We start from the raw sequence: 14,518 nt of genomic DNA on the forward strand, positions 1-14,518 counted from the left end.
GTGACAATTTCTCCTGCTTAGAGTACATTTTGTTAGTACTTGTATTTTTAGCAGCCAAGGAACATGAGAGCATTTTCTTCAAAATAGAACAATTTTATCAAGATCAACTGACAACGTCATCCTGAATAGTCTCAGAATTAAAATTCACTCCTGGAAGGGAAAAAATGTTGACTGGAATCTTCTTCCATAGAAAGTGAACTTAAACATTAAGAATTGTCCTAATTATTGTCCAAGTTCCTAAAAAAAGGAACTACCCGTGTCACTTAACAAAACCAAGTGTCGCACATTATTTAACACGTAACCTCTAAAATGTAGAACAGTTCAGACCTAAAAAATTACCCCATGTTGCTTATTTCATATACCCAATGAGAGCAAAACATCCAGCATAACAAAAGCTGAGGGACTTCTCACCATGCTAGAAGCAGAACTTTAGCCCTATAGGCCAAGTAGAAAAAGAAATTTAAGAGTCTTTACTATTATACAGCAGTTGTTTGAGGTGCTGGCTACTAGTTTAATATATATGCTTATTTTTATTATCATATACCAAGCTTACATATGAAACATATTCCTTTCTATATCAAACTTCATTATAGTGAGTTAAAGGATGATGAGATCCTTTAATGCAGATAGCAAACAAGACCATTCTCTCCAACAAGACATCTCCAATGCAGATAGCAAACAAGACCATTCTCTCCAACTATGAAAACCTCACAGTTTAAGTGCTTCTCCCTATCTGTATATGTGTGTGTGTATGTGTGTGTGTATATATATACATTTTTGGTGTTGTTATCTTTGTTCTGGCCATCAATATATTGTCTATCAGCTTCTTCTTTCCTCATTCAGTTTTCAGTGAGAGCCTATGTATTCTATTTAATGAAAGGTCCCTAACACTGTATTATTTTTGCCCTTTGAAGCTGCCTTTTGCACAGATCACTGTCACAACTTACTTAACCTATCTGCATTTTTAAAGCGTTTCTCACTGTGGCACTGCCACCAGAGTGGTGTCAACGATTAAAAAACAGCAGGCAGGCTGTCTGCAGGTAGGCAAGGGAATCTATGTGTTCAGAATACTGTAAGACCATGAAGTTTCTCTTGAACCATCAAGGGCAACATAAAAAAAAGGTTCTGCATAAAACTTTCCAAAATGAGAGTGGTAGAGGAGAATCCCAAATTTCACATTTTTTGTAATGCATTTATTTTCACTTATTAATGAAAAAAAATCAGTGTTGTGTTTATACAAATAACCAACCTCAATGGAGAAAAGGTTATTTCAGAAAATTCTCTCTCTTCCAAAATGAAATGAGATTAAAAGAAAATTAAAATAAAATAAAATCTACAAAAAACATGCAAACTTCCTCTCCCACAAAAAAAATCATTAAACTCCCATTTTTAATGCAACTTTTTCTTTCCATTTAGTACACTCATTTAAGATTTATAAATGCATATCCTTTGCAAGGTGAACAAGTCTGTTTTTAGCTGAAAAAGAGACAAATAAATCATTAAAGCAAACATTTCAGATGAGAAGTTTCAGTGATATGTGAAACCATTGCAGATTGAAGCTAATACTTCATTTTTTTAAAAAATATTCGCCTTTGTCTTCAGTACAATCTTGGCAATATCAATGACAATCATATTTTTAATTGCAAGCAAATGAAGCCTAGTAAGAGTGTTAATTTATTAACTGTATGCTAGCAACAGTCCCTCTGCAGCTCATCTCACATTATTTTTCCTAGGCAAAGAAATATATATTCTTGATTATTCTGATTACAACAGATTCCATCTTCAGCGGGCCAAGAGGAAATGCTATATTGAAGTCATTCTACTGGAAAAATATGACATCTTGATTTTGAAAATCTGGAATAAAAATGTAGCAAAAATCCTTTCTTTTTATATATTGCAAATGAAATAATCAATCTGTAAAAAAGTCTAGTAATCATCCTGAAATCTCCTGATTTACTAGAAATATTGAAATCAATGCTGGCTTTGGTGTTACACATCACTTAGCTGAAACTATATATGCAAAGTCCACATATTGAGCACTTATCAAACTATTGCCTGTTTGCATCTTGACGCATGAGCAAATCCTTCCTTAAAAGACACACAGAGAGAAAGAGGAGCAGATTAGTATTTTTCTGTGCCAAAGTAGAATTTACTCATTAAAAAAAAAAATTACCATGAAAAAACAGGAAAGCATTCTGAAAGATTAGCATTGCATACATAATATTTTTTGAAGACTTGGTTTCTTCATCACATTGATCTTATTTAAACAGTCTCCTATTTCTCTAATATTTTAGTATTTGCGCTAAACTCAACTCAAGGATCTCTCAGGAGGCCTCAGCTGAGATTTGGCACCACAGCATAACAAGGTCACCTTTTAGTCTCATGACCAGAGCTTTTGGTTCACCCTCATTGACCCTGCCTGTACTATATTCTGAGTTAAGTCATGCAAGGAGGTGGAAAGGATTATGCAAGAAAATGTGGGCAGGCTCAGCAACATGTATAACCTTATGCACTTCTTAGAAAAGAAGCCCTCGACTCTCCCCTCCCAGCATGGTTTGCATATTCTGTGGTGTTCAGTTGTCATTTTCCTTCTGTCCTTTTCTGGTCAAGCCAGATACAAATCCTGTGCTTTCACACAGAATTAAAGGCATCTTTCTTTTCCACTCTATGGCACAGTCACAGGTATTTTAGAGAACTATTTGTGGCTTGCTGGCACCCTGAAGCACTTTTTCCAATAGCCATTCTCACCTCAGCTGACCAGCACAGAACAACATGCCATTTCTGGAGAAGAACTGCCACGCCAGAAAGCTTTCAACTGTGAAATCATTCAACAGATATAGGAAACAATATACCAACTGGGCAAAACAGCTGGGTTTCATTTGGAAAACTTTATAAACACAAAATTTCAGGTATATTTGTTAGTTGATACTTTCTTCTTCAAGTGATGAAACACTAGATTTAGGTAATTTTTATTCTCTGTAACAGTTTTCTTACTCTTTAATTTGTTTCCTGGAATCTAGCATATATCCAGTTCCTTCTTTACAGTTATCAGATTTGTTATTTCTTGCTAGAAATACAGATGCATGGGCCTCTCCAAAACACTGCTGGCCAAGATAGTATGAGCCCAGACACAGCTATAATGAAGAATGCACAGCAGCAAAGCTGTTTTTTACCTTGAACAATCAGATCCTGAACCAAATTAGAGAGGAATATCAAAAGGAGTTAATAACTAGAACCAGAGGAGAGAAATATCTACCATAAACCTTTTTTCCTTCCCTTCATTTCAGAAGTCTTAAATATAGGGCAGGGGGACAAAGAGGGTAGCAAACCAACCAAAAAATTTATGTAAAACTTTTCACATGCTTTTCTTCAGATTCTTTTAATAGCAGTGTCCAACAATTAAACCTATATGAAACTTGGGCGGTGGATTTATTTTTTCGCCAATAAGTCTGAGACAAAAGTTATATGAAACATAATGTTGATGACAAAGTAATTGAAAATAAAAATTGAATTAAATAGGTAAACAAAAAAATCAATATTATTTTAAAACCTGTTGAAAGAATTCTCCAGCTTCATTCACTGTTTGATGCATGTCTGTCTCATCTGTGCATGCAAATGCTAAAAAAAACTTCTCTAGAAGGAGTATCTTCCAACTGTTTAAGTTTCAATGAGGACTCAGAAATTATTTTTTAAATCAACTAGTTATTTAATGAATCCCAATTTCTCAGTGGTCAACTCATGTCATGCCAAAGTAAAGACTTATTTTCAGAAACTGTAGAAAACACATTCTGCAAAGTAACATGGTATAATTAGGATGTAAGGTAATAGAAACATGATTCCATGTATGCAAGACACTGAACAAGTATTTCAAAATTTTCTCTTAAATCAGAAGTCATTAAGTAGCAATGATGCTCATTTCACTTTTCAAATTTAAAACTGAAATTTTCATTTTAAGCATATATATATATGAAACTTAACCTTGACAATGCAAATGAAGAATAGGATCAAAGTATTTACTATCCAACACATTATTTTATATGTACCAAAACCAATTTAAGCATGTCATGAAATAATTTAAGCATGGTATGTAGTATTTTTTGAAACATGAGCAAAAAGGAAAATAAAGTACAGTAAGAAACATTGAAAATTATGTTAAAAGGTATAAAAGCAAATCAAAACCAGACTTATTTTAGTTCTGTTCCACATAAGCCCAGCAATAACTCTACATCCTGCAAAACCTGCTGCAGGACTTTAAGTACAAAATTGTTTGCTGCTACCTGACAAGAATAATTAATGATCCATCAAAACTGGTGTGGAAGTAAATTTTATACTAACAGGAAACATGCTGAACCACCCTCAGTTGCCTGAATCCAGACAAATGAAGCAAGGTATGCTGTACTACAGCATGGCTTAAGAACAATTTTCCTTCTTGCATGGTATGCCTGGGACAAATACAGCCTGAGGTTTCCAACAACAGACATGTTGTTATTGTGGCAACTGCACAGGGTAATAAAAGAAACCTTGTGAAAATCACATGTGACAAAAGTTGAAAGGAAAGTCACAGTAAATAACTGCTTCCCTGAATGTGGTCTTACTGCTATTCTTTTCATTACTTTCATGACTGCTTGTTATTCTATAGATTACAATAATTCTACAATGAAATTGTTTTTATTAACAGGCATGCATATCATGGTAAATGCTGAAATGAGAAATTTGTAAAGCAAGCTTGAGGCTCAAAGGATGTAGTGACATTTGATTATTATATCATTATAGCATCAGTTATTATCCTTAATGGACTTCATCCACACTTACAAGGCATAGGTAGGAAAAAAAGTTGGTTGTCTATTCATAAATATGCTGAGATGATCAAAAACTGAAAAAAGTTATATATGCCCTTGAGATTTCCAAGATAAATTTTATCTTCATAACTGTTTAAACAGGTAAGGTATTTCTGATTTTTAATACAGAGATGAGGAAATTTGATGCAAGAGAAATCACAGTGAAAATAAATCAATAAAGAACAGGAAACAAAAGATAAAAATATGCACAAAAAATTTTTGAGGAAATGTGCTGATGTAACAACAGGTAGCTTTGTGGCAATATTAATGTAATGCAAATAACTTGCATAACTTGTAATGCTTTCAACATTTCTTCCTGACACATCCTCCCAAAAATACTGTCTGTAGAAATCTAGCACTTCTAATGCTGGACATACCTTTTCAGTCTGAAGCAGAATCACGTTTGTACTGCTAATACTGTACAGCAAAAGAAAAGATTAACAAGTGGCTAAGTGCCAGTACCTAGGCACTTCTAAATCAGGCTGCAGGTTAAGAAAAATCCTCCTTCCAGTTCATTATAGAGTCAAACACACTTCAGAAATAATAGTACCATGAAAAAAGAAAGCAGTGCTTCAAAGCAAGTTCAGGCACTGTCCTCATAAGAAATGAGGAAGTATTAGAAGTAAGCTTTCACGTGAAAGAACAGCCCTCTCTTGCCTGGCATTTTGAGATATCACAATGAGGTATCTCACAAACCAAGATCGAGCTCACTAGTTTAAAATTACCCTCAGATTCATCAGCAATGTTTTTTTGTGTGATGCCTCAGTATTTGTGGCCATCAGGATACACACACAAGGATAGTTATTCATACAGAAAAATATTTTCAACTTCTTAAATGTTATGGGTAGCAGGGAAAGAAGAATGAGGACTTTATATGTAGCTAAAAAACTACATTTCCCGTGTAACAGAATTAAATTAATGCATATCTACTTTTCTGTGAACTTAAGCCTGAATTGCCCTTCAGCAACCTGCTCGAAATTAGATGTTCCCCAAGAACAGATATCAGCTATTACCTCAGGTTTTAGAAGTGATTTGGTGCCTCATCAGATATAGATGCAATAACTAATGAAGCTGCATTTCTGTCATTGTTCTGTTTCACTGTGGTATGTATAATGCTTCTATTTGGGAAGGACTTGTAATTTCTCTTCAAATCTTCTCTTTCAATCCTACAATACCTGCCAAATATGAGCCCTACAGCATGATTTCATTGCACACAGGACTAGCAGCACATTTTTCCTCCGTTTGCATCAACTGCTTAAATTACAGTAATTTTATTTTGGAACTAATGGTATTCTCCCATATATAAAATGTTTCTGCTTTGTCAGTCTCTTTAATCAGCATTACACAAGAATACTGGGCACTTGAGCCTAAAATTATGTATATCTGCATGTCATTTTCTTTTACTTCTATCACACAACTAATTCAGCTGCACTGTGTGGCCAGATGTTAGTACACACTGCTGATCTACATCATTCTTGCCAACTTAAAATTTAATATCATGGGATAGTTTTGAATAAATAAAATACTTATCAAGGGACAGAAAACAACCTGTTTTATGTGAAGTTTGCAATGCATCCCACAACACTTTTTTTATAGACTGTAATTTACTTCAATATTTTCATACATTATTGAAAGTTTTCCTCATAAGTCAGAGATAAAATATTAAATAAAGATTTCAAGCCATTTAACTTACAGAAGGAGACATCCAAAAGCCCAGACAGCCCAAAATGGTTGTTTTATTATATCCCTAATTTAGTACAGCAATGGTCTACTTGTCATTAGTGATTTAAAGTGTCTGTAATGCCATGTTTGGTTAAAATACTCTTTAAAGATTCCCAATTCCATCAGATGGGAATTTCTCTTTTCCATTTTCTTTATTTCTCTACTCAATATCTTAAAGTACTTCTTTGATGGGCATGAAAGTGGATGAAATGAAAAACTGCTTCTTCCTCATGCTATGCTTATTCTTCTGATTTGCATAAGGTGAAATTTTGTCCTGAAAAAATAAAATTTTTCAAATTGACTTTTAGCCTTAAGATGAGTGTTTTTAGCAACAGGGAGAAGGATGATGGCTTTCTGTCTTGCAGCTTAAGGATTTATGCATTGAAATAGCTAAACTTGGCTAACCAAGCACCAAAAAAAGCTTTTTTTTTTACTCTTATAGTCCCATCCCTTTGTCCTAATCCAGAAAAAACCAACAGGAAAGTGGTTTTTGGCTGCTTCTCATGGAGCCTTCTTCATGACATACATCACATAATTCATACCAATTACCTCCTCAGTTCTTTTGCCTTTCAACTCTATGTTTCAAGATTCCACCTGACTTCGTGTCTGCCATCACTCCCTTTGAGCAAAAGAGCCAATCCTAAGGGGCTCGAAAAGGCTTTCTTTCACAGATAAAATGTCCTAGTTTTGCTTTTCTGCCTCCTTCTCTTGACCTAATGCACCCAGCACATCCCATCAGGCACTCAGCTGAAGTTACAATGACCTCAGACTGAAGTTATATGAATCTGCTGTTTTGAGTTTAGGCTACGTTTCTCTTTTTCTGGTGCCGAAATTCAGATGCTTTCATTAAAGGCCTAGCCAGCAGCAGAGACATGAGTTACCTCCTAAGTTCTAGAAGTGCTGGCTGCAGTGCACAGGCTGCCAGGGGCTCCCCTTCCACCACAAACCCAGGCACCCAGGCTGCACCACCAATCTCCACCTCTGCCTTCTCAAGGAAGTGCACACTGCAAAGCAAACACACAAGCCAAACTCACTATGTTATCGAATGAGCATCAGGTTCTTTTGCAATATCACATATTGCAATCACATTTCTATCACACTCTTCTTTCACAAATACGAATCTGACAGCAGCGAGGGAGGGTGGAAAAATGAATTAACACTTGATACAGCCACCACAAACAGAGAACCAGAATAAAGTGAAATACATGAAAAAGCTCCTCACACTCAATCTAAAGATGATGTAATGACATCAGTCACATACTCTTGCTGCTCAGTGTCTGTGACATAGTAAAAACACAGTGATGTAGAGAAGGATAGTAGGTGACAGCTATGTGCTATTTCCCACAATACAAGCATGATGACCTACTCAAATAAATGATAAGGTAAATTCTTTAATGATGCATGGTTTTAGGCAAAACTATGAAGATTGAATTATATTTCATTATACTTCCTAAATAAACTTTGAACCTTGCCTAAAACCTAATGTGGGGTGGGAGCGGGGGGGAAACAAACAAAAAACTATTACCCTTTCCTTAGAAATCCAGCTCCTCAAATAATCCGAACAACCATATCAACATTCCTTTCTCTCGAAACAAACATTAAAAGGGTGTTTTCATGGTATTTTATCCTGCTCCCACAGGCCTACATTTCAGAAGTCACTATGAATTGCCCTTTTGCAGTCACTGTCAGAGCATTTCCTGATTATATTGCAAAATTAACCATTTTGAAAAAGGGAGAGTACTATTTGCAAATGTGGGAGTAAGTACTTAGAGACAGTGATGTCTCTTGACACAAAGCAATAGTATATTCGATGAAATACAAAACAGTTGATTAAGTACCAAGCATTGTAAATGAATCGCTACCAAGAAAGCGCTGATTTCTTCCAACAATATTCCCCAAAACAACAAGCCTCAAAAAACAATCTCATTATCAAGTCCTAACAAGGCCTTTATTCTTCTCTCTAGGAAAATACTCCTCAATGATTCAGTGACACAAATATACACTAAATATTTTTCTGGGTCTAAGCTGGAAAGCCCAACACACCCAAGGACTGCGTTTTAGACAGGAAAGTGACTGTGAAGTGCACCTACCCCTTGTGATTCATGTTTGCAGCTCAGCTGCATGATGGCTCAAGAGCATAACTACTGCTGTCAGGCTGATCTCAGAAAAGGAGGGGTAGGTACAGGACAGCTGGCCAGCAACAGATGGGAATATGCTGTTCCATCTCACAGGTTGGTAGACTTCCTGTTGCAGCACATGCTGTCCAGAAGGAATTCTAATTCTAATGCAGCACCGGTCTTGGAGGCCTGGCTTTAAGCCACAGTCAAGTCCTAGAATTCAAAGAACTTCTTAAATTGTCTAGCAATTCCTTAAACAGTTCAGTCATTTATAGTACAGATCTGTTGTTTGTGTTGAGAATTAATTAGTCAGTTCTTTTAATTCTTTTTGTGCGTTTGCTTTAAGGTGAAAGGTTTTATGAGCAGAACTTGATGTAACTGCTGACAGCTTAAAATTTTTTGGCCTGGAAGAAGAAAATTATTTAATTTTCTAACAACATGATAGATGCAAAAAGGCCATCATCAGTTGCAGTAACTACAAGGATTATTGCTTTTGCTCATTCTGCTTCATGGTAACATTAGTTTTGACTACCAATTGACTTCTAAAATAGTTAAGCTGCATTAAAATCAGACTGTTGTTATTGCAGTTTACAAGGTAATTAATTTATCTTTCATTCATTCTCTTAACACCAAGAATTTAACTTTTTTTTGATGTTCCAAATTAAATATTACTTAAAACCAAAAAAGGTAAACTCATTTGAAAACTTAGAGAAACAGAAATTAAGAAACCAGTTCATTCTGTCCTTCTGAGTGGAAAGAAATTAATAAATTAAACATCCATGCCACTTCTCATTATCAAAGTGTCTGGAAACAACTGTAGGGAGTTCATTCCATTATGCAAACTCACCCTGACCCAACTAGTCATTGTGTGTTCATGTAAAGAATTACCATATCATCTCCTAAAAATAGAGCTATTGTTGTGGATAAGGTTATCTATACCATAGAAGACAGTATTCATTTGTAGTGCTACTTTCAAATCAGTGGTTAACTTATGACACACTATTATAAATTAATGGAAAAGCAGGTTAAAGGGGATTACAAAATAGGATTTAGTTGAGAAATATTGCTTTTTTGCATTATCAACTGTGGCACTGTGCACAAAGTGATACAAGTTCACAGGGTACAACAAGACACCTTGATTTCATACTTCGCAGATTATTAGAATTCCTATGCAAACAGTGCTGTACAATTCTATACATTCACATAAGTGCTCAATAGCATAATTTTTTCCTTTTTTCTTTTCAAAGGCTTTCAAGTAAAAATTATAGCATATTACAGTGATGTATAAACTCAACTCTGTAGTAAATGCTTTTTAACCACACAAATTTCAAATTAGAAAAATGGGTATGGTCTAATATTCATTAAATACCATTTCTGTATTATGTATTTCCCTTCTTTTAAACTAAAATATCAGTTCACAGAAATACATATACAGTCTGACATTTTGAAATGCCTCCTGACTTCAAAGAATATCCACCTAAGAACAATCATCAATGTTTTACAGTTTCTTCCTCATTCTCGACAAGTATTTCAGTATTCAAACTAAGGGAGCAATTCTTGTGAATACTTATGCACAGCATTCTAGTACTTGAGCATATTCTTACTAGACCCCACAGCAATATATTTCATTGTGCTGAGCTTTAAAGAGGGTTTTGATGAAAAAGAGACATAACTTTGCATAATATGCTCTACAAAAAAAAGTACCTGATACTCTGAGTACTCACACTAATAAAATTAATATTCAGTCTAAATGTTTACAAATATGAAGCTTAAACAATGCAGCAAGCTAGAATTGAGTTTAATTCACTCTCTAGGCCACTAATTTGTCCTCACCACAAACCAGAACATCTATATAGTTCTAGTCAGAGAAATAAGTTGAACTTGCTGAATTAAATACTGCTAGTTTAATGTTTTCTCCTTTTCTGCAATCTCAGAGCCAACCCTTTTCCTTTTTTGTGGTCTCTCCTCTCTTAAATTTGAGATCTACAGAATACCAACAGCTTATCAACTGTCAAATATTTTTAAATTATTATTAAAATAATTTGAATAATTCTAACCTATTATTCTCTCTAATTTCTTCACACATCAGATATTGTTATTGTTTTACACCCATGAGCTAAAATATTAATGCAAACTACAAATCATTTATCAGAATTCAAAATTTAATGTAAAAGGACAAATAAAAGTATAGTTCCATAATTTCCATAATTTCCATAATTCATATAATTGGTGCATATAGTATATATAGCTTTTGTATCAGCAGACATCATATACAATGACATTTTTGTGATTACTGCAATGCATTAGTTATGATCTACTCTTGCTAAACATATAATATTAATTTGTTGTACTATAACGAAAGAATAAAAATTTAAATGGATATCTGAAGACGGAGCTAGTGGAGTGTTTTGTCAGTTTTAAGAATTTTTAGAACCAAACATCACAGATGGCAATTTTATCTGTGGTTGATGACCACTTCCATTTGTCTCTCCTAGAAATTGATTCCATCAGTTTTTGCTGTGAATCACCAGATGGCACTTCTCCCTACTCTTAAGAGTTACTCTCTGAGCGTGTAGGAGTTAGATCTGGGACAAACATTTCCAGCTGAACTGAGATGCTGTTTAGATTTTGAGATCCTTACCAGAAAAGAAGCACTTGTCTTGTTTCAATCCTTCTCTTTAACTGAAAATATTCTCTCTTAAATTAGTTGCTGTAGACAAGCTATGTCTTCAGAAGTGGAAAAAAAAAGTAATAAACCCCCCACATACTTTTGTCAACACATATGCACTGCCCTGACCAGGGACATTTTTAAATGAATTCTTTCACATTCTCCACAAGACTATATTTAAATCTGCGCTTCTACCTTGAATAAAATAATATTGACAAAACAAAATAAAAATGTGCTGAAAAGTTTGTCCATTTCTAAGCAGCATTGTAATTTTGCAGCTTCCATTCTGGCTATGTTCTTCAAATAATTTCTCTCCCTTGTTTCCATGTGCATTCCATGGGAAGAAAAAAAAATCAGAAAAATATGCAGGCATGGCAAGAGCTCTCAGTGAAGTACAACCATGATTCATTATCATCACATACTAATGGGATATCTCGGTGGAAACACCATAAAGCAATCAGGCAGTGATTGTTTTATGCCTGTAACTGCACTGCACACATCTTTCACCCTCCTGCTTTCCTCTGGTACATGGGTCAAGCACAGTGCTTCCTTTCCTCTGGGACTCTGGGGAGAAGAGACAGGCTGATTTGAATTTTTTTCCCCCACACTCAATTTCTTTCCTTCTTGTAGCTGTTTACCGGGACAGGGAGTTGTAAATACATTTTGTGCGGAAATCTGCAAAACCCCAGGTTTTTAGGAGGAAAGTTAAAGCAAAAGGAATTTTCTTTATACTGAAACTTCACTAAGGTTGCATGCAGCATCATGAAAAGTCATTTGTTCAAGCATGACTCCTTTACACAAGGACTTGGGGACCTCTCTACTATTACCCTGTAGGAATACATTTCTGTTATCTCCTGGTTTTGCTAAAAGTCAAGGCAATATTTTTAGTGTTGGAGAGCTACAGTACATCAGTTCTACATGAGAGTGGGACTTTGAGAATATACACTGAAATCTTTTGTTTTAACCACTGGTAAAAACAAAATAATACTTCTTTTTCGATCTCCCAACTAATTTTTAGAAATATTTTATTAATAATATTTCATGTAGATTTATTGAAAATTATATCATAAACACAAATGAAAAAATATAAAGCAAGGTATAAAATATCCATTGGAAGTGCTTGAGGACTCCATTGAGGAGTTTTATCTTTTTTCTTTTTTAGAATTTGACCCACTTAAGTCCACAGCCTTAGTGTGTGATAAGCCCCTACAAAGCTTCTGACATCGGAAGGGTTGTGAAGATGACAGCCAAAATTCAAGCCTCTAAGCCACCAGCCTACCCTGGTGAAATCAAAGACAGCTTTAATCTCAGTTTTAAGGTCAGTAAACAAAGATTTAGACTTTAAGCTTTGATAACCAGGATGACAAAAAACAGCCCCAAAAATCACCAGGTTATCTCCATGAAATAAACTCAGCAAATTTTTCTTCAAAATTATGTATAATCAGCCATTCTAAAGCTCGTGGACTATTTGCAGAACTGTTTAGGTTGGTGGGAGATTTTAGAGTTGTTATAATGAAAAAAAAAAAACTAATTGAAAATTACTTCTGCACTTGATTCTAAGGAATCTAATAATCTGTAAGCACCTATATATGAAATGAGGCATACAACACTGAGTTCTGACATTGCAAAAGACTGAAATGGAGTTACTTGTGCCAGTAAAATACACCCACACATTGTTTGCTTTAAAGCAACACCTCAACCTTTATTATAAAAATCTCTGGTGTTGGAGAAGAACTGTCTGTCTGAGTGCTCAGCGAGGATGAATAACCCTCATTCCAATGCTTGGTTCCATGCAGTGGGATTATGTTATTGCTCCCCTCCCAAATCCTTATGAAAATAAGATGCTTATCATGAAGACTTGTCTTGTAAGTAAAACTGATGTTGCATTGATAAATTAGGTGTTGCTTCAAAACACATGGCATTAATTATCCCTATCCGACCTAAGCTACACTGATGCTTCCCCTTCTTTAATTTTCTCTTTAGAAACTCATCTTTGAAGTCTTTATTTTCTCAGAAATTTTGGCAACCTATATGAAAAAATATATTCATCAAATCCATAGAGTTTGGTTATACTGGGAATTGTCAGCATTCAGTTGTTAATCCTTCTTATAATATTCCAGGAGTGGACAGAGTATAAGAATATTTTTTCTTTGAAGTGCTTCACACTGTTTTGTCAATACATGTTAGATAATGATTAAAAAGCCAACAGCAAATACTGTGCAACACGTGCTGGTGCACTGACTTGTCTTGCATTTAATTACTCAATTAGTTTTGCATGGATTACCACAGTAATCTGAAACTACCTATTGCTACTAAATAAAGCTAAAAGGAAATAGAAAAAACAGCACATTACCTGGCAGAGAGCTGCTGTCCAAGACAATAATCGGAACTTGAGACAGAGAGCCTTTGTTCAGTTTGAACATTTAAAGACTCTTTGGAGACCTGATTGGCTGATTATCACACATGATGTTTGGACAGTTTATTTTGTGTGACCAATGGCCAAACCAACAAACATCTCAAATTACTGAGGCACAAGAGGTTATGGTGAAGCTCAACAATCAGAACAATCTCTCAGAAGGATACCCTTGGTTTATTAACATTCCATCACCTGTTTAGGGTTTCCTTCACACCTTCTTTGTCTGACATGAAGGATTTTTCCTTAACAACCTCTGTTCAGTTTCAAAATTCTATTTAGGTGTTATATGTAGCCTTTTAAATGAGTGCTAATGTCTGGGAACACCTTAATATAGTTTGTGTCTAATGCTCTAGGAGTTCAGCAATATATGGTGAGGCTGGTTGGGAAATTGCCTTTTATAACATACACTAAGATCACATTAATATTATTTTGTTTAATGAATAAAAAGTGTAATTAAAATGCTCGAAAGATCATCAGTAAAAGCTTAAAAGGAAAATTAGAGGAACTTAATGCAACTAACATGTTGCAAAAATCCAATTTTTTCTCATTTGGACTAAATTTTCCAGCAATTAACAGTGAGTGTGCAATTAACTTAGATGGTTTTAGACTGCTCAATTAACAGTAAAAGTATAAAATACTGCATAAGTCTTTATACAGTAATTAGAAACTTTGAATTAATAAGCAGTATTAGCCATGACAATATTTAAAAAGTTGTGTTTTGCTGGAGATAATGCAGAATTTGCTCTAGAGCTCCAAA

The 14,518-nt window shown here is 34.8% G+C and overlaps 1 protein-coding gene across 4 annotated transcripts in view; it reads right to left on the reverse strand.

The window, feature by feature from the left end:
• Positions 1 to 14,518, reverse strand: part of SLC16A7 (solute carrier family 16 member 7) — a 75,484-nt gene that overhangs the window by 45,202 nt on the left and 15,764 nt on the right. The window contains exons 1-2 of one of the 4 annotated variants that reach the window (XM_014271618.2): positions 13,699 to 14,198; positions 7,442 to 7,564 (exon numbers count right to left, since the gene is read on the reverse strand). The exons of 1 other annotated variant lie outside the window; for it this stretch is intronic. The gene's annotated coding sequence lies outside the window, so the exon portion shown is untranslated. Of the gene's footprint in view, positions 1 to 7,441; positions 7,565 to 8,650; positions 8,891 to 13,698; positions 14,199 to 14,518 lie in introns of those variants that run through there. 2 more of the 4 variants (XM_014271612.2, XM_074539816.1) reach the window with 2 other exon arrangements.

Source organism: Zonotrichia albicollis, chromosome 4, assembly GCF_047830755.1.
Source record: "Zonotrichia albicollis isolate bZonAlb1 chromosome 4, bZonAlb1.hap1, whole genome shotgun sequence".
NCBI classification, from domain to species: domain Eukaryota; kingdom Metazoa; phylum Chordata; class Aves; order Passeriformes; family Passerellidae; genus Zonotrichia; species Zonotrichia albicollis.